The sequence below is a fragment of the Hemitrygon akajei genome, chromosome 5 (assembly GCF_048418815.1).
Source record: "Hemitrygon akajei chromosome 5, sHemAka1.3, whole genome shotgun sequence".
NCBI classification, from domain to species: Eukaryota; Metazoa; Chordata; class Chondrichthyes; order Myliobatiformes; family Dasyatidae; genus Hemitrygon; species Hemitrygon akajei.
Window position 1 is genome coordinate 182,248,215 of NC_133128.1, and position 27,110 is coordinate 182,275,324.

At 41.4% G+C, this 27,110-nt stretch overlaps 1 protein-coding gene across 2 annotated transcripts in view; it reads right to left on the reverse strand.

Annotated features, from left to right (window-relative positions):
• The window catches only part of LOC140728536 (RNA-binding motif, single-stranded-interacting protein 1-like), a 289,752-nt gene extending 267,119 nt beyond the window's left edge, over positions 1 to 22,633 (reverse strand). The window contains exon 1 of one of the 2 annotated variants that reach the window (XM_073047404.1): positions 22,590 to 22,633. The gene's annotated coding sequence lies outside the window, so the exon portion shown is untranslated. The remainder of the gene's footprint in view (positions 1 to 22,589) is intronic. The other variant, XM_073047403.1, reaches the window with a different exon arrangement.
• Between the last annotated feature and the right edge of the window lie 4,477 nt (positions 22,634 to 27,110).

The following is a 27,110-nucleotide window of genomic DNA, read 5'->3' on the forward strand; positions in this document are numbered from 1 at the left end:
ATGCCAGATTAATTCAGAAAACGATCCTCAACTGAATTAGTTCTTCCATTCATTTTCAAAGTTCAAAAATTCTTAGTAAATTTATTATTGAAGTTCATACATGTGCTATCTTGAGATTCATTTTCTTGCAGGCATTTACAGGAAATTAAAGAAATGCAATAGAATTTGTGAGAAACTATACAGACACAAAGACTGACAACCAGTGTGTAAAAGAGACATGAGTTGTAATGTGTCTTGAGAGTGAGACTGCAGGTTGTAGAATCAGTTCAGAGATGTGGTGAGTGAATACCTCCACCCACTAACCCACCACCACTACTTTGTCATTTCCTGTCAGTCACGTTACGTACAGACACTCCTGTACTGAGGATCGCTTTATGTACATACAATCAATCTACGTCCATAAGCCATCTTAAATACTTGTATTCATTATGTTTTATTATTATTATTGTGTTCTTTATCTTGGTGTGATTTTTGGTGCTCCATCGGATCTGGAGTAACAATTATTTTGTTTTACTTTACACTTTACAGCATAAATGTCAAACTCAAGGCCCGCGGGCCAAATCCGGCCTGCGGTGGAATTATCTTTGGCCTGCGAGATAATATCTAATTACTATTAAAGCTGGCCCCAGTAATCGAAGCGCCTATGGCGTATGATATGGCTAATGCTGAGTTTATTCAGGTACCAGGTTTTCAGGGTTTTTAGTGTTTATTCGGCAGTCTTGCTCGGCAGTCTTCTTCATAAGAAACGGAATTTGTAAAGTGAAACACTTTGTAGTTATAGCAGAGACTGAGACACATGAGAGCAGGCTGAAAAAATGGAGGCAACGAAAGCTGCGTTCGCACGCGTCCGACTGATCCGGCCCGCATGAAGCTGCATTTTGCTCAATCCGGCCCGTGACCTAAAATGAGTTTGATACCCCTGCTTTACAGGAACAGTTACTACCCCTCAACCATCAGGCTCTTGAACCAGATGCATGCCACAGGCTATTTCCCAAGCAAGGGACAGAGAGGAGTCGCCGCTTTTCCACAGTGAGAGGGGAGATCAACAAAACAAAAGAGCTCACTAATTAATTCAGACCTCCTCCCCAAAATTCACAAGTACTTTGGTAGAACCACTGCTTCCACCGCTATTGCACTGTAGATGTTCCTTCTGCCTAACTTGAGTCCATTCTTTCAACCCTTGTTTTGTAAGATAGAGATAGAGACAGAGACAGAGGAGGGGCCTTGGTCGACTACATTTCTCGCCAATTAAAGCATCAAGGAAGATTGAAATATTGAGCTAAATGTGGAAAAGACCGAGTAGTTCTCAAAGAGGCTGCTGGTTTGTGTTGCTGCCTTCGGAGGGGCCACTGGTTTGAGTCACTTCACTCGGAGGGGCTGCTGGTTCATGTCACTTCCCTTGGAGGGGCTGGTGGTTTGTGTTGCTTCCCTTGGTGGGGCCACTGACCTGTGTCGCTGAGGTCGGAGAGGCTGCTAGTTTGGGTCCTGATGCTCTCGGAGACGTTATCAAAATTCTGAGGTTTATGGATTGGACTGTAGTTCATATTGACTTCTTTCAGTTCTCCCATGTTACTGATTGGCGGGCTGGAGGTCAGGTGATCTGGTAGCTTTTTGTGTGAGGGAGGTGTTAGGGGTTTGTGGCTTGTGAGTCTTTGCATAATTTTCTTTTTGTGTGGGAGGGATTGATGTCTTTCTTTCAACTGCTTCTAAGGTTTTCTGTATTTATGGCTATCTGGAGAAGATAAATCTCAGAGTTTTCTGAGATCTCAGAGTTGTATTCTGCATACATACCTTGATAATAAAATGAACTTTTAAACCTTCAAAGAAGCTCTGACAGGGATTTCAATAATTGCTGATAGTTTCCATTTCCCTTCGTGCCTTCGAAAAGATGTTGACAAAAATTTCCCTGATAAATATCTCTGGCTCCAGCTTAATCCATGAGAGTTGCACCCTTCACAGTTCCCTCCCTGATGACCTCACACATGTTCAGATTATCCAGAGTCTCTCCAATTCAGCCGCTCCTGAAATCCAAAAATACTCCTCCAGACACTTCTCCCGCTTTATTTTCCTCTGCTCTCGTCTCTTTCCCGTCTCATTCTTGTGCTGCTTCCACAATTTCTCCTTATCTTCTCTGCTGAGAAATGATTATTTGGAGTCAGAAGACTCACGTGAATTCCTCGTCTTACATGATGTTGAACTCTTCCTCCATTGCATTTATCGCTATGCCCATCCCTTTGGCGAGGTGTTCTCATACCAACCATGATCATTCCCCCACCATCAATCTTCATGATCAAATGAACTGCTCTGTTCATTCCCATAACCTCTCTACATTTATTTATCACATACTATCCTCTCAACATTGATCATTTCAGTTTTTCTACTGCCCTTACTCATTCCAACTTAATCCTCCTCTGAATATGCATCACTCTTAGTAGACGCACTATAAAATTGTATTGGATTTGAAAATTGATATTAACAGTGCAGAAGATGATTGTCCAATCTCAGAGTACCTCTCAAAGGACTGTAACCACACTAATATCTCAGGCAGTAACTGATCTAATTTCCTTGGGAAATCTTCTCTTGATAGTCTCCAGATTGGTTGCCACCCAATCTCCTATTGCCCATTTCTACCTCCTTCCCAAAATTCACAAGTAAATTTCTCCTGGTAGAACTGCTGCTTCTACCTGCTATTGCACTATAGAACTGCCTTCTTCCTATTTAACCCTTGTTTTGTACATTTCCACTTGCGTGAGACTTCTGACGCCTCCACCTCTTTACCAGTTTCCTTGTCGCAAATGCCTCACATTGATCACGGACATCCAAACCCTCTGGACCTTCAGTGCATACCAGGATGACCTAAGGGTCCTTTCCTTCTTCTTTGAACAAATGTCCAACTACTCGCTTTCCAAATCCACTTTGCTTTGCCTATCTGAACAAGTTCATACATTGAACTTTACCTTCCACTCATTTTCTCCAAATCAAAGCTGTAACTATGAGAACACACAAGTTATGCCCATCTTTTCACTGTACTGTATCTTCCTACATTTCTAAATTATTCACATTAATGCAGAAGCATGATTTTTTGGACTATGAATGTTGTTTCCTTTTCAGTCACTTATCACCATGCAAGTTATTTAGTTTTGTAATCCAAAGTAATGAGGAGAACAGTTCATTAAAAGCAGAGTAAGTCTTTGGAATTCTCTGCTGAAGCATGTTGTGATGGCCCAGTCATTGAACTAATTCAAAACTGAGATCAACAGATTTCCGGATATCAAAGGAAACAGGAAATGTGTAGGGGTGTACTTCTGTGGTGTGTTTGCGTGGAATCCACAGTGACTTGGCCTTTTGGATTCAGAAGTGGCTTGCCCACAGAAGAGAGAGTGTAATGATCCATATGGGGATCTCTGGCTGAAAAGGATAAAGTCAAAATTCACCATGGTCTTGCTGAATGGTAGAGTAGGCTCAAGGGACTGAATGGCCTACATCCCATTTCTTACATTCTTATACTCGCAATGATGAACTGAGACCAAGGCTATGGCCTACTTCAGCTGCTCCAGTTCCGGGTCTAAGGACTCAGTTTGGTTCAGAATGCCATTGCTTGCTTCTATTGTTTGCATAACTTGTGCTTTTTTCCCCTTTCTCTGCGCATTGGGTGTTGGCCTTTTTAAAAAAATTTGGTTCTTTCCGGTTTCTTGCTTTGTGGCTGCCTGTAAGTAGACAAATCCTAATGTTGTATAATTTATACATGCTTTGATAATAAATGTACTTTAAATTTGAATTTGACTTTGCTAATTCGTGTTCATTTTTCAAATCCCTGCATTTTCTGATGCTGCTGCGAATATATGCTCACATCTCCCTGAAAAGTTTCAATGAAATCTGCTCAATAAATCCCATGTCAAACCTACCACGTAGCATCACTGTGCAATGAAATTTCTCCTGATATGTATCTCGCCTCATGCTTGAGTGATAATGTAAAATTAATGTTCCCTCTACAGACTCTATCTAGAGAATATAAACCTTTTCTTGTGCAGCCCATCAAAAGCCCATAATTTTAAAATCCAATCTGCTCGAGGAAATGACAAAATAAAGCAATACAGTTCCATACTGTGATGGAGCAGATTTTCTGTCCCAATACCAGTGCTTATTCCAGGACTTTATCATATTTCTCATCAAATGTCCCAGCTGACATCCACTGCTGCAGTTTGAACTTCCATAGATTTCCTCGGCTCAGGGTGGGACATCTGCCTGCTGAATCTTTGTCAAGTTACAGCAGTCTATTCAAATGAACAGGGAAATGGCTTGCTGTGAAAAAGGGAAACTTTTCTCCTCAATTTACATAGTTAGGTTAAACGTTATTTTTAAGTCTGTGTATTTCCTTTATATTTTCAATCGCTTTTATTTATTGACTGTTCCCAAGTGTGAGCCCGTGTGCATTACAAAGACATTCACAATCATTCATTAACAGTGACAGCTTAACAGCTGGTAAAGCTGGTGGGAGGGTGGTGGTTCACCGGCCATCAAAGCCATTCGGAGAGAGCTTCCAGCTGCCTCTGCTGAGACAGGTGCCACATAGCAGTCTGATGCGCTGAAGTGCTGGAAACTGGACTCCATAGGAAGGCCGAGCCCAGGACCATGCTTTCAGCGTAGATGAACAATAATGTTGGGATGGGAAGATTTATCTCATTAACATTCTTGAATACAAAGGACTCTGGAACATCATTAAGAATTTAAATCTTAATTAAAAAAACACCATGTATTCTCCCCAGCTAATCCAAATCATGGCATAAGTCTTATAACAGAAGAAATTGGTGTACAATCTTATATTTCACAGGATGTACAATGGATAAAAGTCTTTACTAAGTCTCAAGACAGGAATTCACTATTTCATTTTTTTTAATTTATTGAGATATAGGACGGAATGGGTGATTTAATCCTACCCTAATCCTGAAACAATTTGCATTAACCAATTAACCTACCAATCACATACGTCTTTGAACTTTATAAGACAGGTGACAAGCTGCTGTTCTTCCCCCAAAATGCTCTTTCTTCAGAGCACCAACCTATCTGCTTGAGCTCAATACAATCCACTGTCCACTTCCTAAGTAAGTTGATACACATTTTTCCAAAGGCTAAAGTTAATTCAGAGAGTCAAATCTGCCATGGACCAGCCCACGTGGAACTCCTGGAAATACACACACCAGGGACAGCCTGGTGTATCCAGGACTTGTTCTATTCCAGGAGATTGTCTGGACTTCCAGCCACCATAAAAGTACACCTATCAAACATAGCTTTCAAAATCCGACTAATATACTTTGTATTCTATATTCAACTTTCAGAGAACCTTGAGAGGGTGGAGAATTCAGTCCTCGAGATATCAGTGAAATTCCAAGAATATGCATCAGTAAAATGTAATTTGATCAGAGTTTCTAAATCTGTGGTCCTGATGATTTCTACTACTTGGTTTGAACATCTATACTGGTACAGAATCACAAATCCATTTACTCATACCCAGCACATCAGAGGAGATCTGATTCACATATAAATCATTGTTCGTGATTGGTGTCTGAATCCTTTAATTTCCCTACAGACTATAAGACATAGGAACAGAATTAGGCCATTGGGCCCATCAAGTCTGCTCCACCATTCAATCATGGTTGATCCTTTGTTTTCCCTCCTCAGACCCACTCCTTTGATGCTGTGGCCCCCACAGCTTCCAACCTGGTTGCTTTCTAAGCAATCTATTTAAAAGTTACCACTTCTGGCATGTAAGGCTAAAAGCATGAGTGGAATAACATCACAAATCAGTTCTGTTTTCAAAAACCAAACATATACATTCATCAGCACCAGAGTAACTCTTCACTATAGATTTATCAATGTATAGCACACCCAACCAGAATGGGTGATAAAACACCGGAAAAGTTGCAGGTGTTGGCAATGCAAACAACACACTCAAAATGCTGGAGGAACTCAGCAGGCCAGGGTCTCAGCCCAAAACACTGACTGTTTACTCTTTTCCATAGATGCTGCCTGGCCTGCTGAGTTCCTCCAGCATTTTGTGTATGTTTCTTGGGTAATACAACAATCTCTTATGAAGACCATAAGACATAGGAGCAGAATTAGGTCACTTGGCCTGTCAAATCTGCTCCACCATTCGATCATGGCTGATTTAATTTCCCTCTCAACCTCACTCTTCTGCCTTCTTCATGTCACCTTTGATATCTACTAATCAATAACATATCAACCTCCACTTTAAATATATGCAATGGCTTGGGCTCCGCAGCTGACTGTGGTAATGAAGTCCACAGATTCACCACCCTCTGGCTAAAGAACTTTCTCTCAACTCTATTCTAAAGGGACATCCTTCTATTCTGAGGCTGTGCCCTCTGATACTAGACTCACCCACAATTGAAAACATTCTCACCACATTCACTCTATCTAGGCCTTTCAATATTCACTAGGTTTCAATGAGATCTCCCTATATCCTTCTAAACTCCAGCGAATACAGGCCCAGAGCTACCAAATGCTCATCATAAATTTATTCTTTCATTCCCAAGGTCATTCTTGTAAACCTCCTCTGGACCCTCTCCAATGCCAGCGAATCCTGGAGGTCGACGAGTCCGGGAGTTGAGTGAAGTCCAGAGGTCAGTGAATTCTAAAGGGCTAGCTGGAGATCGAAGTCCAGAGTTCAGTGAAGCCACATGTAGAGGCCTGAAGGTCAAAGCTTGTCGAGAGATCAGAGAAAGGGGCTTGTTTTGCTGTCGTTGTCATGTTATATGTTTTTGTTGTTGTTGTTGCACATGCTACGCTGGCACCAGAATATGTGTGGCACTAGCACCCTGCACATCCATGGGTGTGTTGGTTCTTAAGGCGTTTGGCACATTTCACTGCATGTCTCAAAAGGTTCAAAGGTTCATTTATTATTAAAGTATGAATGCTGTATACAACTCTGAGATTCTTCTTCTCCAGATAGCCACAAAACCAGGAAAAGCCACGGAAGTCAGTTCAGAGAGAAACAGCAACCCCCCACCCCCGCCGCACGAAATGCAACAAGAACACCGACCCGCAAATACCTCTCTCCCCACACAAAAAACTATCAAAAACATAACAAGAACATTCACCCCTGGACCCCCTCCTCCCACACAAAACGCCACAGGAACATCAAACCCCACCCCCCCCAGACACCCTCCTATCGCACAAAAGACCACAGGAATATTGACCACCAAATCCCTCTCCCCCACACAAATAAAAAGAAGAAAGAACAGGTGAAAACACAAAATATAAAGAACTATATGACAGAAAAAGAAGTCCATAGTCCAAGTCCAAATCCATACCAATACCCACAAATACAGAAAACCTCAGTAACCCCCTCCAGGCACAGCAACAGGCCACACAGGCTCCTGTGTCTGGCAGAAGAGTGGTCCCACCGGTGACCAAAAGGCAGGCAGTCGGTACCCAATCTCCACATTCGCCTCAATGTTTCAATCTCCCTCATCACTTTAATCGGCAAACAATGGAAGCTTAGTCGGCAAAATGGAGTCAAACATCAGCTCGCACCCTGTTCCATAGCCTCCTCACTTCCAGGCTCATGCTCACTTCCTCCTGGAATCCTCTCAGAGACAACAAAGCTCTGCATCACCCCAACGATCTCCAAACTGCAAAATCATAGGCTTCAACAGTTCCAGAAACACACTCAAGATGAAAAAGCAGACATAAAAGAAGTTTAAGAAATAGTTCTGTGGTCTGTCAACTGAGGGAGCATTGTACACAGATGCTATCTTGACCAGAATCTACATGTGATAAATAAATCTGAACAAATAACTCTGAAACCTGTATAAATCCAAAACTGTCCACAATAATTCAAATGTGGCTGGGTCAATGCCTTATAAAGTGTCAACATTACTGTTATGTTTTGTAACTCCAAAACATTAAAGTAATTGAGGGAAAAACAAGAGAGCTAAGAGATGCAAGTCTTTAGTTTTGTTTATTACTTAAGCAACATGACGTGCAATATATTTACAATATTTACAATGGATATATTTACAATTTCACTCAAATATTACTGAAGTAGTAAATACACAATTACAATCTTGCTTTATATTCTCGTCCTTTCCAAATGAATGCAGACATTGCATTTGCCTCTTGACTCAATCAGCAATTTTGAGATTTACGAAGGAGCTAAAGTCAGATATATCAGTGTTACAGTGGAGCAAAGGAAATTATAGAGGCATGAGAGAGGAGCTGGCCAGAGCTGATTGGGAAAGAACACTGGCAGGGATGACAACAGGGCAGCAATGGCTGGAATTTCTGGAAGCAATTCAGAAGGCACAGGATATATACATCCCAAAGAGGAAGAGGTATTCTAAAGGAAAGATGACACAGCTGTGGTTAACAAGAGAAGTCAAAGCCAACATAAAAGCCAAAGAGAGGGGATATAATAGAGAAAAAATTAGTGGGAAGTTAGAGAGTTTTAAAAACCAACAGAAGGCAACTAATAAAGACATTAAGAAGGTAAAGATGGAATACAAAACTAAACTAGCCAAAACTATTAAAGAGGGTACCAAAAGCTTCTTCAGTTACATAATGTATAAAAAAAGAGGAGAGAGTGGATATCGGACAGCTGGAAAATGATGCTGGAGGAGTAGTAATGGGGGCAACGAAATTGCAGCTGAATTGAATAAGTATCGTGCATCAATCTTCACTGTGGAAGACACTAGCAATATATTGGAACTAAGGGAGAATGAAATGTGTGAAGTTACCATAACTAGAGAGAAAGGTCTGAAGGTGGATAACTCACCTGGACCAGATGGTGTACACCCCAGAGTTCTGAAAGAGGTGGCTGAAAAGATTGTGGAGGTATTAGTAATCATCTTTCAAGAATCACTAGATTGGGAATGGTTACAAAAGACTAGAATATTGCAAATGTCACTCCACTCTTCAAGAAGGAAGAGAGGCAGAAGAAAGGAAACTATAGGCCCGTTAGTCTGACCTCAGTGGGATGAGGTTATTAAGGATGAGGTTTTTAGGTACTTGGAGGCACATGATCAAATAGGCTGTAGTCAGCATGGTTTCCACATGTGAAAATCTTGCCTGACAAATCTGTTGGAATTCTTTGAAGAAATAACAAGCAGGAAAGACATAGGAGAATCGGTTGATGTTGTGTACTTGGATTTTCAGAAAGCTTTTGAAAAGGTGCCACTGACAAGGCTGCTGAACAAGCAACGAGCCCATGGTGGTTACAGGAAAGATTCTATCATGGATAAAGCAGTGGCTGATAGGTAGGAAGCAAAGAATGGGAATAAAGGGAGCCTTTTCTGGTTGGCTGCTAGTGGTGTTCCATAGTAGTCTGTGCTGGATGATGGAATTGATAACTTTGTTGCAAAGTTTGCAGACAAAATGAAAATCAGTGAAGGGGCAGGTAGCTTTGAGGAAGTAGAGATGCTACAAAAGGACATAGATTAGGAGAATGAGCAAAGAGATGGCAGATGGAACACAGCATTGGGAAGTGTATGGTCATGCGCTTTGTTGAAGAAATGGAAGAGTTGACTATTTTTTAAATGGAGAGAAAATATAAAAACTGAGGTGCAAAGGGTCTTGAGAGTCCTTGTGCAGGATTCCCTAAAGGATAATTTGTAGGTTGAGTCTGTGGTGAGGAAGGCAAATGCAATGTTAGCATTCATTACAAGAGGGCTAGAATATAAAAGCAAGGATGTAATGTTGAAACTTTATAAAGCAATGGTGAGGCCTCACTTGGCGTAGCAGTTTCAGATCCCTTATCTTAGAAAGAATTGAATTTTTTTTACTTGAATTGAATTGAATTTCGGTTTATTATCATTTAGAAACCACAACTGCAATGCAGTTAAAAAATGAAACAACGTTCCTCCAAACACGACAAAACAGACTACACCAGAAAATTCACATAACATTTGGCAATCCCCCAAATCCAGAGTCCAGAGAGGCTGCTGCGTATTAATATCATGCTACCATCTTAGCACGTTCCCTGGAAAGAAGCTCCAAATCCACCAGACAAAACAAGACTACCCAGACACACCAAGTCAGGAGACCAACTCTACCACCCAACAAACCGAAAACTAAAGCTACAAGACCTACACAAAACCACATAGTTACAACATACAGTTACAACAGTACAAACATTGTGCAAACAACAGTGCAAAATTGTCCTGCAATGTAACCCTCTGGGTCGCCTCAGGCTCGCTCAGCTCATTTTCGTCTAGGGCGAGCAGCCTTCGGCCCTGCCAAACTGGGTAATCAGTTGGTGTGGATGCTGTGTGATGTCCCCGCCTCGCCAAAGAACAAATAGGACACCATATGTGATTAAATGATTACAATTTATAAAGATTACTATAACTGATTAATAACCATACAGTATATATGAAGGAAAAGAAAATAAAGAAAAGGTGCCAAACTTATCAAAGTCCAAACCACTTTGTGCACAACCGTTGGAGCTCAATTACTGAAGTCTTCTGGCCCCCATTCGATCCCCTCTGAACTCCTTGACTCGCAGCTCAGGACCACCCGAAGTGGTCAACCAAGCACATCTATCTTCGTCTCCTCTCCTCAGGGTACCTCCTGGCCTTGGACCCCCGCTTGGGGTCCGTTCCTCGCCCAGTTTACAGCATCATGTCCTCTCTCTTTCACTCCCTCGCGCCAATCTCCCCAAAAGCCCGCCAACAATAGCTTAGACTTAGAGACTCAGAAAAAAGAACAACATTAGTCCCAATTGGTTTACAAAGGAATACATCTCTCATTATCAGTAAATTTTAACCCAAACAAGCTTCCAGCACTCTTTCGCAACAAAGAAGCATTCCTACTTTTAACAAAACAAAGAAGCCATTTTGATTAACATATGCAGTAACAAAGAAAAAGAAATCCCCCTTTACACAAGCAATAGCAAAAGTCCCCCAAAGAGGCCTTGATCTAGAGTCCATCACAAACGTGATATCACATAGTAAAATTGGGGAAAATGCAGAAAGACATTGCATCTAGTCACATTGGTTTGCCTTAATCATCCTTTTTACAACAAAGCAAAAAAAACTTCCAAAGCAAACAACCAGATTTGTGTATTGTTGTCAGCCTCAAAGCACCAGGGGAGTGTCAATTGTGACAGAATGAATATGTCTTCATGCGGTGTGAGAAATTTACCAACAGATGGATAAAATTGTAAGTACCACAGACCACATTTGATTAGTCACAAAAGACAACCCTTTCCAACTGTAGAGTCAGAGTAGATTTTGTGGCGTTGTATGCATTTCAACATTCATGCAATCTGTTACCTCCAGGCCCATTGTAAATTATGTTGGTTTTCCCATATTTTGCAAGAAAAAGAGATTTGGCAATCAGTAAGCCACAGCAAAGCTCCTGTTATACAATACAATATGGATAGTAGATTGCTCAGTCCTGCAATAACATCTGCATCGTCTTGAACTATGCAATAGAAAATAGAAAGCAATGATCGAGATTATATTCAGCACAACTGGTAAACATATAGCTAATCAAGAATTTAATTTTTAATTACTGAAAATGTTCACACTCTGCTGAACACATAACAGGATTTCCCTTTCTCCATCATTAATGCTGTCCTCACCTGCATTTACTCTCTTTCCTGGACATCAGCACTCATACCATCTTCCCACCACCTTAATGGGGATAGAGTCCATCTCGTCCTCATCTAACACCCCATGAGCTTCCGCGTCCAGACAGACATACTTTATTGATCCCAAGGGAAATTGGGTTTCGTTACAGCCGCACCAACCAAGAATAGGGTAGAAATATAGCAATATAAAACCATAAATAATCAAATAATAAGTTAATTATGCCAAGTGGAAATAAGTCCAAACCAGCCCATTGGCTCAGGGTGTCTGACACTCCGAGGGAGGAGTTGTAAAGTTTGATGGCCACAGGCAGGAATGACTTCCCATGATGCTCAGTGTTACATCTCGGTGGAACGAGTCTGGCTCTCCATCCAACACATCATTCTGTGCAACTTCCACTATCTTCAACGGCACCCTACTACCTAATACATCTTTACCTCCAATCCTGCCCCACCATTTCTCTACATGAGGATCGCTTCCTCCATGATTCCCTTGTCCATTCGTCCTTCCTCACTAATCTCCCTCCTGACAAATATCTCTGCAAATGGAAAAAGTGCTACACCAGAGATTTACCTCTTCAGGGCCCCAAACAGTCCAGGTGAGGCATCACTTCACCTACAAATCTGCTGGGGTCATCAACTGTACTCAATGCTCCCAATGCGGACTCCTCTACATCGGTGAGACCAACGTAGATTGATAGACCACTTTGTTGACTACCTTCACTCCATCCACAAAAAGCAGGATTTCACAGCGGCCAACCATTTTAATTCCTATCCCCATTCCCATTCCATGTTGGTCCATGGCCTCCTTGACTGCCATGATGAGGCCACTCCCAAGTTGGAGGAGCAACATCTCATATTCCTTCTGGGTAGCCTCCAGCTTGCTGGTATGAACATTGATTTCATCAACTTCAGATAATTTTCCCCTCCCCCTTCCCTTTTCTTAATTTCCCCATTCTAGCTCCCCACTCACCTCTCCTTTTTTCCTCATTTCCCCCTCTTCCTTCCTTTTCTCCAATGGTCCTCTCTCATCTTCTGTCAGATTCCTTATTCTGCTGTCCTTTACCTTTTTCAACTATCACCTCCCTGCTTCTTATCTTCTTTCCCCACCCACCTGGCTTCAGCATTGACCATCTGGCTTGTACTCCTTCCCCTCCTCCTGCCTTCCGTCCTAGGGACCGTGTCTGGCTCTCCATCCAAGATTTGCCCCTGCAGTCCGACTCCTGCAAGCTCTCACGCTGGTCCATCGGTCCCCTCAAGATCGCCCATCGTATCAATCCGATCACTTAGCATCTCCAGCTACCACTGTACCTCAGGACCACCCTTGCCTTCCATGAGTCCTGCCTCAAGCCCGTTGTCCATGGACCACTCAGCCCACCTGAGCCTACACCTCTGAAACCGAAGATGGTGGAAGGTGGTCCTGTGTACACCGTGCATCAGTTGATGGATTTCCATCATCATGGATGGTGTGTGCAGTATCTGGTCGACTGGGAAGGGTTCAGCCCATAGGGGAGCTCCAGTTTCATCATTGAGTTCCACTGGACTTATCCAAATCATAAGCAGTTGGGTGCTGACTGTAAGGAGTATGGACCTGTCAGGCCTGTACAGACAGGCATCTCTCAGTCTGCACCCAGTTAACAGGAGTCACCAGTCACTTGTTTCCAACTCATCACCTTCGGCCGCTTTAAAACCAGCTCTCATCCGCAGTTCTTGTTCACCCTTCAAACCAGCCAACCTCAACAAGTTGCTCCCAGGCTTCAGTTATCTTGTTGCCTTGTCATGGTAAGACATAAAACATTAGATACAGGAGCAGAATTAGGCCATTCAGCCCATTGAGTCAGCTCCACCACTCCATTATGGCTGATCCATCATCCCTCTCAACCTTATTCTCCTGCCTTCTCCCTGCAACCTCTGATGCCCTGAATAATCAAGAACATATCATCCTCTGCCTTAAATATACCCAATAACTTGGCCTGCACAGCTTTCTTTGGCAATGAAATCTACAGATTCACCAGCCTCTGATTGAAGAAATTTTTCTTCATCTCTGTTTTAAATGGATGTCTCTCAATTCTGAGGCTGTGGTCCTTGGTCAGAGACTCCACTTCTAAAGGAAATATCCTCTCCAAATTCACTCTGTCTATGCATTTCAAAATTTGATAGGGTTCGAAGAGATCCTCCCTCATTCTTGCAAATACCAGCTAGTACAGGCACAGAACCATCAAATGCTCCTCATATTCTGACCCGTTCATTCCTAGGATCATTCTTGTGAACCTCCTCTGGACCATCTCCAATATCAGAACATCTTTTCTTAGATTAAGGGGCCCAAAACTGCTCTCAATACACCAACTTTGGTCTGACTAATGCCTTATAAAGCCTAAACATTATACCCTTGCTCTTATATTCTAGTCTTCTCAAAGTGAATGCAAAAAATGTACCTGCCTTCCTTACTGGCAATTCAACCTGCAAGTTAAACTTCAGGGAATCCTGCATAATGGACTCCAAAGTCCCTTTGCACCTCTGATTTTTGAATTTTCTCCCCATTTAGAAAATAAACCATGCCTTTATTACTTATGCCAAAGCACATGACCATGCACTTCCATCTGCCACTTCTTTGCCCATCTCCCAATCTGTCTTAATCCTTCTGCAGATACCCGGCTTCTTCAACTCTACCTGCCTCTCTACCTATCATCGTATTGTCCACAAACTTAGCCACAAAGCCATCAATTCCTTCATCCAAACCATGAAAAGAAGCAGTCGCAACACCAGCTCCTGTGGCACACCACTAGTCACCTGCACCCAACCAGAAAAGGCCACCTTTATTCCTACCCGTTGCCTCCTGCCAATCAGCCAATCTTCTATCCGCACTAGTACCTTTCATGAAACACCATGGGCTCTTATTTTGTTAAGCAACCTCATGTGTGGCACCTTATCAAATGGCTTCTGAAAATCCAAAAAATTACATCTATTGACTCTCTTTTGTCTATCCTGCCTGCTACTTCCACAAAGGATTCCGACAATTTGTCAGGCAAAATTTCCCTTTTAGAAGACCATGCTGACTTTGTCCCAATTCATCATGTGTCTCCAAGTACCCCAAAACCTCATCCTTAATAATAACCTCCACTATCTTTCTAACCATTGAAGTTGGGCTAACTGGCCAATAATCTCCTTTCTTCTGCCTACCTCCCTTCAAGAGGCGAGTGACATTTGCAATTTTCTAATCTTCCGGAAACATTTCAGAATCTAGTGATTCTAGAAAGATCATTATTAATGACCCCACAATCTCTTCAGCTACCTCTTTCAGAACCTTGGATGAACCCTGTTCATCTGGTCCAAGCTACTTATCTATCTTCAGACCTTTCAGCTTCCCAGGCACTTTCTCCTTAGTAATAGCATCAACATTCACTTCTGCCCCTTGACACTCTGACATTTCTGGCATTCTGTGAGTAAGACACAGAAGACACAGTCTTCAGAAAAGACTGAATCAAAATACTGATTAAGTTCATCTGCCATTCCTTTGTTCACTATTACTATCCAATCTGTTATTTTTCAGCGGTCCAATATCCAATCTCATCTCCCATTTCCTCTTTATATATTTGAAAAAGCTTCTTGTATCCTCTTTTACATTATTGGCTAGCTTCCCTTCTTACTTCATCTGTTCTCTCTTTATGGCTTTATTAGTTGCCTTCTGTTAGTTTTTTAAAAAGTTTCCCACTCCTTTGCCATCCCACTAATATAACTCGGAGTCCTGCCATGTGCAGAAGTTCGCTGATGACACGGCCATAGTGGGGTGTGTCAGGAATGGACAGGAGGAGGAGTATAGGAAACTGATACAGGACTTTGTGATATGGTGCAACTCAAACTACCTGCGTCTCAATATCACCAAGACCAAGGAGATGGTGGTGGACTTTAGGAGATCTAGGCCTCATATGGAGCCAGTGATCATTAATGGAGAATGTGTGGAGCAGGTTAAGACCTACAAGTATCTGGGAGTACAGTTAGACGAGAAGCTAGACTGGACTGCCAACACAGATGCCTTGTGCAGGAAGGCACAGAGTTGACTGTACTTCCTAAGAAGGTTGGCGTCATTCAATGTCTGTAGTGAGATGCTGAAGATGTTCTATAGGTCAGTTGTGGAGAGCGCCCTCTTCTTTGTGGTGGCGTGTTGGGGAGGAAGCATTAAGAAGAGGGACGCCTCACGTCTTAATAAGCTGGTAAGGAAGGCGGGCTCTGTCGTGGGCAAAGTACTGGAGAGTTTAACATCGGTAGCTGAGCGAAGGGCGGTGAGTAGGCTACGGTCAATTATGGATAACTCTGAACATCCTCTACATAGCACCATCCAGAGACAGAGAAGCAGTTTCAGTGACAGGTTACTATCGATGCAATGCTCCTCAGACAGGATGAAGAGGTCAATACTCCCCAATGCCATTAGGCTTTACAATTCTACCGCCAGGACTTAAGAACTTTTTAAAAGCTATTATTAATGCTTTTTGAGATAGTGATTTAGATGCATATCATTTTTTTTTTACTGAGTTAAGTATTGTATGTAATTAGTTTTGCTACAACAAGTGTATGGGACATTGGAAAAAAAGTTGAATTTCCCCATGGGGATGAATAAAGTATCTATCTATCTATCTATCTATAAAGTATTATATGCCTTCTCTATTCCTTTTATGCTGTCTATGACTTCCCTTTTCAACCATCCTCCTTTTGAATATTTCTTTATATTTGAGATGTACCTTTCCTGCACCTTCCCAATTTCCCCCAGAAAGACCAGCCATTGCCATCATTCCTGCTAGTGTCTTCATCCCATCAACTTTGGCCAGCTCCGCTCTCGTGTCTCTGTAATTCCCTTTTTTTTTAAGGGTTTGACCATGGATATTACTACCCAGCTGTATATGTGCTATGCAAGCCAAGGCAATAGGATATGGAAAGCTGTTGCCCATGTAGCAGCCTTTCCCTCTCCACGCAGCTGAGGAATGGTAGAGATTGATGCAGTTTGGCACCAGCAGCATCGCAGGAGTTGCCATTCAGCGTTGACCTCAATATAGGACTGCCTTAGGGACTTGAGCTCTGGATTTTCCTTCAGAGTTTCCACATAAGTGGGTATAGCTGTAAGGCAGTGGAGGTCTGAGACCAGAGTTTTCCTTCTCCTTGGTGAGCTGCCAACCACGGCTGATGAACCCCATCTCTCCAAGGCAATTGTTTTTGAGGTGCGAGTAACCCACCTTTGCCCCTTTTCCTGTCAGTAGAACCAGTTCTACTGGGCCGAGTAGCTAATTCACCTGCAAAGGCCAGGAGCTGGAAGTGGTTGTAAGAGGCTATTTGAGAGGCATGCATTGGAAGCATTTAATAGGTAGTGGGAGCTTATCCCTACTTCCACCCCAGCTATAACAACTTAAGGAACAAATTAGATGCAATTAAATAGTGATACATACAATTTTAGCTTCTCCTTTTCAAACTGCAGGGTGAATTCTATCATGTTACGATCACTGTTTCCTAAGGGTTCCTTTACCTTAAGCTTCCTAATCAAATCTGTGTCATTACATAACACCTAATCCAGAATTGCCATTCTCCTAGCTGATCTATAAAAACATCTCATAGGCATTCTACAGTTTCCCTCTCCTGGGATCCAGCACCAACCTGATATTCCTGCATATTGAAATCCCCCATGATTATCACATTGCCTTCTTTACATGCTTTTTCTATCTCTGGTTATAATTTGTTGCCCACATCTTGGATGCTCTTCAGAGGCCTGTATATAATTCCAATCAGGATCATTTTACCCTTGCAGTTTCTTAACTCTATCCACAAGGATTCTACATCTTCTCATCCCAGGAATAGAAATAAATTAATATCTCAGAATTATGTTTGAAAAAAGAAATTCTTAAAATTGTAAATTATAGAGAATGGCAGAACCTACTCACTTGTAGAATGCAAGTGATTGTATGTTTCTGAATTCATCATTCCCAAAGACTTACTTCACAAAGAGCAGATATTTCAAATTTTCTACTAAATTTCAAATTAAGATTCTTTCAATACAGAGTGAAGCCACATTTTTCTGTCCTTAGCACTTATTCAGATAGTTGCAATGATTCTGTTTGTGTATCAAGAAAATTCAAACAACATAAGCATAGGTTATAGTTTTAGATATTCAGTTTACATGTTTAGGAAAGCTGTGCCAGTTATAAGACCATAAGACATCAGTGCAGTCTTAGACTATTCACGCCCTTCAGGTCTGTGTCACCATTTGATCAGGCTGATTTGAGTTTCCTCATGACCCTATTCTCCTGCCTTCCCCCCATAACCTTTGACACCCTTACTAATAAAGAACCTAGCAACCACCACTTTAAATATACTGAATGACTTGGGCTTCACAGCCAACGGTGGTAATGAATTCTACAGATTCATCTTCCCCTGGCTAAAGAAATTCCTCCTTGCCTCCATTCTAAACACGTCTTCATTTTAAAGGGAAGTCCTTTTATTCTGAACTGTGTCCTCTGTTCCTAGACTCTCTCACTTTTGGAAACATCCTCTCTGCCTCCGTTCTATCTATGTCTCTTACTATTCTGTAGCTTTCAGTGAGGAGACGGTGTGCATCAAAGATTAACAACAGAAGACAAATTCAAGCACAAACAAGAGAAAATCTGCAGATGCTGGAAATCCAAGCAACACAGACAAAATGCTGGAGGAACTTGGCCGGCCAGGCAGCATCTATGGAAAAGAGTACAGTCAATGTTTTGGGCTTGTTTGGACTTGGCCTGAAACGTCAGCTGCACTCTTCCAATAGACACTGCCCGGCCTGCTGAGTTCCAGCAGCATTTTGTGTGTGTTGCTTTTTAAGTCCGTTGATTTTATTTGAGAATGCACTCAAGATCCTGCAATGTTCTGGTAGCAAATATATGGAAGAGCAGGTTTAATCAGCACTGTCTGCGGGTTGTGTGTGCCTCCAGGTTCAAGGTACATCTATTATCAAAGTATGCATGTAGTGTACAACACTGAGATTCGTCTTCTCCAGATAGCCACAAAATAAAGAAACCATGGAGGTTGTTTAACAAAAAACATCAACCCCACCCCTGTGCACAAGCAAAAGCAAATTGTGCAAACAGCAATAAGAACGTTAAACCCTCCCCCCACCATCCCATGCAAAATAGGCTAACAAATCGCATAAACAGCAACAAGAAAGAGTGGGCGAAAACATAAAACTGAAGGAGTCCAATTCTTAAATCACAGAACTTCAGTAACATACAATACAGACAGACAGTAAGGATACACATGGCTCCTACAATGACCTTCAGGTGAAACTTAGCTAGCTGCATCTGCTCACACAGATTGATAAGTTACTGCAATCCATCCATCAATTAAAAACTGCCATAAGACACTGATGTAATTGTTTTAATCTGAGGCCATAAATGAGATAAGTAGAAGAGGAGACAAGACAAAATATTTGTTTTTCTCATTTGGCTGGAGTAAATAATGCCTTTAACAATCAGATTGAATCGATAACTGTAACGGTGGTTTGCATTTCTCTGGGTTATGACCAAATTAGCTGTTTGTTGCAATTTAATGTGCAAGCACAACATGGCCATGGGGAGGAACTGAGGGAGTGGTGGAAAACTACAGCACAGAAACAGGCCCTCCCGCCCATCCAGCCTGGGCCAAGCCATCCAGACTGCCTAGTCCCATTGACCTGCTCCAGGACCAGAGCCCTGCATATTCCTATCATTTTGGTATCTATTCAAGATTCCCTTAAATATTGAAAGAGTTTGCTTGCACCACTAGCATTGGCAGCTCATTCCATACTCTCATGACCCTTTGAGTGAAGAAGTTTCCCCTCATGTTCCCCTTGAACTTTTCACTTTTCACTCTTAACTCATAACCTCTAATTGTAATCCCACCTCAGTAGAAAAAGCCTGCTTGCACTTATCCTATCTACATCCCATATAATTTTATATACCTCTATCAAATCTCCTCTCAATCTTCTACTGTCCAAGGAATAAAGTCCTTTACTCAAACTTTCCTTATAACTGGCATTATCTGGATTTCCTGAAAAAATCCATATTTTTTAGAAGTACGGTAGAGTAGAGGTTAGCACAACACTTTACAGTACAGTCAACTGTGGAAATTCCTGCCAATGCTGTAAGGAGTTTGTATGTTCTCCCCATGACCGTAAGGGTTTCATCCGATGCTCTGGTTTCCTCCCAAATTCCAAAAACGTACTGGTTGGTAAGTTAATTGGTTATTGTAAATCAGGGGGTTGCTGGGCAGTGTGGCGTGAAGGGCTGGAAGGGCTTACTCCATGCGGTATCTCGATAAATAAATAGAATTAACCAGTACAATCTTCACAGAACAAATAGTCTCCCCAGTGCTTGAAGAATTGCTTACGAGAACCAGTTAACATAATTTTAAAACACAGAGCACTGCTGTGCAACCCTAATAGATCATGGCATCAAATAGGGAGCTTCAGCCATGAAGACTTAAGCAAATACAGTACATAATTTCTTGAGAATATGAGTGAGAGTAAATAAAGCTGTAAGTAAAAAATAGTTTGACTGTAAAGATAGTACAGGGTACAAGAGTAAATAGGTATTGCTAAGTGTGCAAGACAATATTTAAGTAACACTCCACAGGAAAGGTGTGCAATTTACATGCTTCTTTAGAGGAGCACATGGAAGTGATAAACAACATACAGAGCATATTCTGCAGGATGGTGTTAGGAACTACGAGGAGAAACACAGAACACAGGGCTTACTTGAACCAAAGTTGTCAGAATTACTTTTTTCAAAGGATACATAGGGAAGATCTAATCTCTCTTTGGGAATTAATTTGCAAGAATCATCAGTTTTAAAATGTCAGAGAGGGAAGAAAGAATTTATAAATTATTTTATCTAAAAGAACTGAATGACAGAAAACTTTGACATAGAAAATGGTTGATGCTGATGCCATTAAACTAACAAAACAAAAGATAGAGGCTGAAACAGGGGAAAACCCAAAGCGACACACACAAAATGCTGGGGGATCTCAGCACGCCAGGCAGCACCCACGGAAATGAATAAGCAGTCGATGTTTTGGGCTGAGACCCTTCTTCAGGATTGGAAAGCAAGGGGAGAAATGACAGAATAAAAAGGTGGGGGGGGGGGGAAGGGAAGGAAGACGACTTAGAAAGGGATGGATGAAGCCATAGAACCATAGAACATTACAGCACAGATGGGTGGGAAAGGCAAAGAGATGGAATCTGTTAGGATTGGAGAGTAAACTATGTGAGAAAGGAAGGAAGGAGCGGCACCAAAGGAAGGTGATAGACAGGTGCAGAGAAGATGTAGGGGCCAGAGTGGGGAATGGAAGATGAGAGAATGAAAAACCCAGGAGTGATGAAAGATGGAAGATTGGTCAGATTACTTGTTAATTTTTCTGGCAAAAAGTTGGCACTTCTAGAATATTCTGCACATTAACAAAGGCCAATGATGGATAGAATTTCAGATGGAAAACCCAGAGGACCCTGTTTCCCCATATTTTCTGGTGATTTCAGAAGCACTTGCTTCTGAGGATCCTTGTGGTTGTGCAATCAGCAGCCATTAAAACAACTGATCATAGTTATTTCTACCGTGGTATTGTGCAAAAAAATTTAAGATGAGGGCATGTTATGTTCCTTTTTTTAAAACCACATCCATGAAACTCTGAAACCATAAGCTTGTTTTCAGACAATGTGGCTGCAGTTATCTTGTCACTTTCTCCAAAATGCGCCTGATAAGGTTGTGAAATACGTCAGAGGAAAATTTCCACAGCCTGCCACATATTTTGTCCTTTAAATATTTAATAGCTCACACAAATTCATGATGTGTGTGCTTGATCCACACTTGATGATATAGCAATATTAGATCTTTGTATAAGAATATTGTTCTTTTTCATAAATTGTATTATGTACTGTATATGATCCAATAAAGAAGTTTTCAAGGAATTGTGATGGTTTATGCTTTCCTTTGTGTGAGATATAGTATTGTCTGTAAACTTTATAAATAATAATAGACAACACAGAAGACTAATTTTAAATAGTATAATAACAAATAAAAGATTATATGATTTTAATGTACCTTTTTAATATGTCTCTAAAACAAAAGTTTCCTGGGCACATTCCAAAATGTTGATGTTGAGCAATTTGTCCTCTGGATGGCATGAAGCACACTGCAGCACAGTTGACAAAGCATCAACATAGGGTGACAAGCAATTTCTGAACTTCTGCACTCGAATCCTAAACTTGGAGGCACTCAGTCAAAGTCCTGTCCCGATCCTTTGTGGCACATCAGGTTTCTGTGGCGTGAAGATACTCACCCCCCCCCCCCCCCCCGGATAGAACACCAGTCTATCGTGAGGTTGATTTTTTTGCCGGTACCCATTTTTCAGCTGGGTGGACTGTGCATTGTGTGGTTAAGTTCCTTACTCAAGGCTGGGCTCGAACTCACAACCTTCAGGTTGCTAGTCGAACACCCTATCCACTTGGCCACGCGCCACACTTGGAGGCACTTATGCTGGGAAATATTGGCTGGTCAGCGTGGAGCCATTATTATTTACAAGCAATTCAAAATTCAGAGATTCAAAGATTCCAAGTCCATTTATTATCAAAGCATGTATACAGTATACAACCCTCTGATTCATCTACCCCACAGACAGCCACAAAACAAAGAAAGCTTTGGAACTCATTCAAAGAAAACAACAACTCTCCCTTTCCCCACCCAAGCGCAAAAAAAACCAAATCACACAACCGGCAACAAAAACAGACAAGTGAAAACACATAGAATATAAAAAATATCAAATACCAAAAAGGAGTCCAGGCATATTCAGTTTCATTTAGTATTCATTATCTGCAGACAGCACTGATTCAAAGCGTCCAAAATAGCAACAAAAAAAAGGAGTGTCCAGAAACCAGAAACACGTCATAAATTGAACTACAAGATCCAATCCACAAACCATGTCAATTAAACCTTACCTGAGACCTATACCTCCAGCATCATCCTCTGGCAGCATCGAGAGAGAGAGAAAGAGACAATTCAAACGCAGGGTCCTTCCTCCAGCAGCTGTGGGTGAGAGGGAGAGAGAGAGACTGTCACACACAGACACGTTCCTCCGGCAGCAGTGAGTGGTAGACAGCACTGAACACCCTCTCGTCTTCCGCACTCGTCTCGATGATTGCAATCTTCCTCAGCACTTTAACTGGCAAGATAGACAATTGAAATTCCAATAAAAGTTCTTGTTGAATTTCACTTAATGGTTAAAAACCAGGGATTATTGAAGATTGGCATATTTAAGTGAATATTTTAGAGATGGAGGGAATAATTCAACAAGATGTAATGACTACCACTGGAGGCAAATCATGATCAATTAATGTTTTTCAGTTGTGATTAACAAAATTCTGCTTAACATATTGTTTCTCTTTATACATGCAATGTGGGGATCATTGGCAAGGCGAGATTTTAATCTTCATTACAAAATGCTCTTGAGTAAATGGACTGATTATTTTCTTACTGTATGTCCTCAGTATTAAGATGAACTTTTTGAAGAAGTTAGTTTGATGTGTAACTTGGAAGTCAATTTGTGATGGCAATTTACCTATGTGCTTCCAATCCCTGTTTTCTTGGTAATGTAGGTCAGAGAGCTGCAGGGTTCCATTGGAGAGGATGGTAAGTCACTACAGAGCTATTTGTAGATCATTCACACTGCAGCCATGGCGCGTCATTTGTTGAGCAAGTGATAAATGAGTTCATTTGTTCGGAATTGTGCTGAGCTTCTCAAGTGTTATTGAAGCTGCAGACATCCAGGCAAATGGAGAGTGTTCCAATACTTGACAACCTTGTATTTTGTAGAAAGTGGGAAGCTTTGGTGTTAAGGTAGAGAGGCACTCACTGCAGAATACCCAGTCTTAGGTCTTCATAACTATAGTAATTATATGATTGGACCAATTGTTTCTTAGCCCAATAACAAATGACTCCGTTCTCACCAGATGTGGAGGTTTTCTGAATAAATTCTTTCTGAATTGAAGTACTTCAAGGTGGACATAATGAAGACCCTACTGATAATCTGTGAATCAGAGATCATTTCCAAATAAGGGGATAATTGTGGGATACTTTGATTTGACAGACAGACAGACATATTTTATTGATCCCGAGGGAAATTGGGTTTCATTACAGTCGCACCAACCAAGAATAGTGTAGAAATATAGCAATATAAAACCATAAATAATTAAATAATAATAGGTAAATTATGCCAAGTGGAAATTAGTCCAGGACCAGCCTATTGGTTCAGGGTGTCTGACACTCCGAGGGAGGAGTTGTAAAGTCTGATGGCCACAGGTAGGAATGACTTCCTATGACACTCAGTGTTGCATCTCGGTGGAATGAGTCTCTGGCTGAATGTACTCCTGTGCCTAACCAGTACATAATGGAGTGGATGGGAGACATTGTCCAAGATGGCATGCAACTTGGACAGCATCCTCTTTTCAGACACCACCGTCAGAGAGTCCAGTTCCACCCCCACAACATCACTGGCCTTACGAATGAGTTTGTTGATTCTGCTGGTGTCTGCTAACCTCAGCCTTTGATAAGACAGAAGAATTAACATGAGTTTATAAGAGAAGTAGTCTATATCCCTGAGCTGCAGTGGTCTGAGCTCAGTATCTGACTCGAACTGGCTATAATTAGTGTGAAATGGCGTGATACCACAAAAAAGCGAAGGAACGAGATCAGAAGCATGCAGTGAGGTGGTGCTACCTGTGGCCAATGGTCAGGGCAAACTAGGGGTGGACAAAGGATACCCTGATGAATCAAAGAATAACAATGCAGAAATGATCATGGAAAAGAATAATAATGAAGTTTGTTGGAGCTAGGGGTGGTGGGGTGGAGATACATCTCCACCGAAGGAGGTGTTAGGTGCTTCTTCCCTCTGCGTGCCTGCAGGTCGCCCTTGGGCAAGGTGTGGCACCTGCTTAGCCTCCTCTCTCCCCAGTCAGGGTCACCTGAAGCCATGTGAGCAGGTGGTGGATGGTCATGTGAGTAGCTAGTGAATACCACAAGTCCTGGTTTTGCAACCACAAGCGCCAGGCAGACAATCTCTGAAGAGTATTGATAATGGCTGGGGTTGTAAAGACACTGCCCAGAAGGCGGCAATGGCAAACCACTTCTGTAGAAAAATTTGCCAATAACATTTATGGTCATGGAAAGACTGTGGTCACCCACATCAAACAACATGGCAGATAACAAAACAACAAACGTTTGAGGTAGAGCGGTGAGAACTCCAGGGAGACCAACTCCAACTATCACGAGGAAGAAAGAAAGGTCTATGCATCAGCTTAGCAACAGATTTGTCAGGCAAGATTTTCTCTTGAGGAAACCACATACACACACACACACACACACACACACACACACACACACACACACACACACACACACACACACACACACACACACATACGCACGCACGCACGCACGCACGCACACACACACATATATAAAACATTTAAATAAAAAATAGTGCAAAAACAGAAATGATATAAAAAAGGAGTGAGGCAGAGTTCATGGGCTCAACATCCATTTAGGAATCGGATGGCAGAGGGGAAGAAGCTGTTCCTGAATCACTGAATGTATGCCTTCAGGCCTTGTACCTCCTTCCTGATGGTAACGATGAGAAGAGGGCATGTCCTGGTTGTTGGGGGTCTTTATAATTTACGCCACCTTTCTAAGGCACCGCTTCTTTAAGATGACTTGGATACTACAGAGGTAATACCATGGATGGAGCTGACTAATTTTATGACTTTTTGTTACTATCTAGAATTTTTCAAAAGTATTCTACAACTAATTTGTAAGTTTGCATGTTTAATTCTTTTCATATCACCTTCATGTTATGGTTTCAATATTGCAACTCTACAGGTTAGAAGCTTGTAGATAATCAGGACCATGATGGGCACCATATATAATTACAGTGCCATGATCACTCCAGCTCAGATGCATGGCTTGTATAAAATTTGTTTCCATTGAAAAGTGATCCATAAACAAAGCAGCGAAACATCCATCTCATGCAGAATTAATGTCACCACCAGGAAGTTATTTTGGAAAAAAGGGAAATAACTGCGGGCCCTTATGAATGAATTAAAAGACCCAAATATCAGTTATTTAGATATCTTATCAGGGAATGTGGTCAGTCTCAGCAGAGGCTGAACAAGCTAGTGAGAAAGGGAGAAACCAACATTACTTGCTGCGTTCATCATGTTTTTATCAGTGCACTGTAATTTCATCTGCAGTAAACCCTTCCTATTATTTCTCAAGTTCTCAAGGAGGTTATCAGCTGTACCATTTCAAATTTTTAAAAAATATATCCCATCTACATTACTAAATATTATGTTGTCTATTTTATCCCTTAATAGCCAATAAGTGAACACCCTCTCCTAATGATTCAACCAGTACTTTGAAACCAAATGAGTATCTAGTAGAAGGACTACAGACTGCTTAAACAGAAAAGTCTTCATTCATGTGAAGTGAACTTTAGTATGATTTTCTTTATTAATTATTCCATTACTTTGTGCATTGTTAAAAAGCTGATGATTAAATGAAATTTTCATGTAAAAGCACAAGAACAAATAACTATCAAGTTGTTGAAATGTTGATAATGGGGGATTGTTAACAGCACTTATTGTCAGGGGAAGATGGCTAAATACTATTGTGGAAAATTTTTATTTTTAGTGCACAAGTCACTAGCTGTCTCAACCAATGCCAGTAGCAAGTCTTGCTGCATACCGCTATCACAGGCTGCTTCTTTATCTGAAGATCTGTGAATAGAACTGAACATTTTGCAATCTTCAGCAAATATCAACACTTCTGACATCATAATGTAGGATGGATTATTGAAGAACCAGCTGAAGCTTGTTGGTTCTAATACACTTTCCTGAAGAAGTCCTCCAGCAATGTCCTAGTTTGGCCATCAACAATACTTCTTTGTGCTCGGTATGACTTCTTCACTTAAATCAGTCACTGCAGAGATGTATTAATCAGATTAGAACTCTACTTTCAGTTGTAGTCAAGGTGATTATAACCATAAGTATAGGCATCCTACTCCTTCCTGACTGCAGATATATGCAGCTGCTTGCTTTCACTGTTGCAAAAGGGAGGACTCTAATTAACACTGTTTAAGGAAATGAACTTACTTGTTTCATTTTCTCCTATCAAATAGCAGCAGACAGGAAAGGGAAGCAGCATTGTGGGACTTTCAGGCTTACTTATGGTGCAAGGGGCCATTCAAGGAAGTAATGAGAAAACTTAGCTGGTGATTCTCTCACCAGGGTTATCTATGAACAACATATCTGCCTGTGATATTAATAAACACCATTTTCACATCCATTCATGCTCCCATACTTTATTTTCCCTCTCATTCTTTCTGTGACCATGACTGTTCTTGGCAAATTTTCTACAGAAGTGGTTTGCCATTGTCTTCTTCTGGGCAGTGTCTTTATAAGACAGGT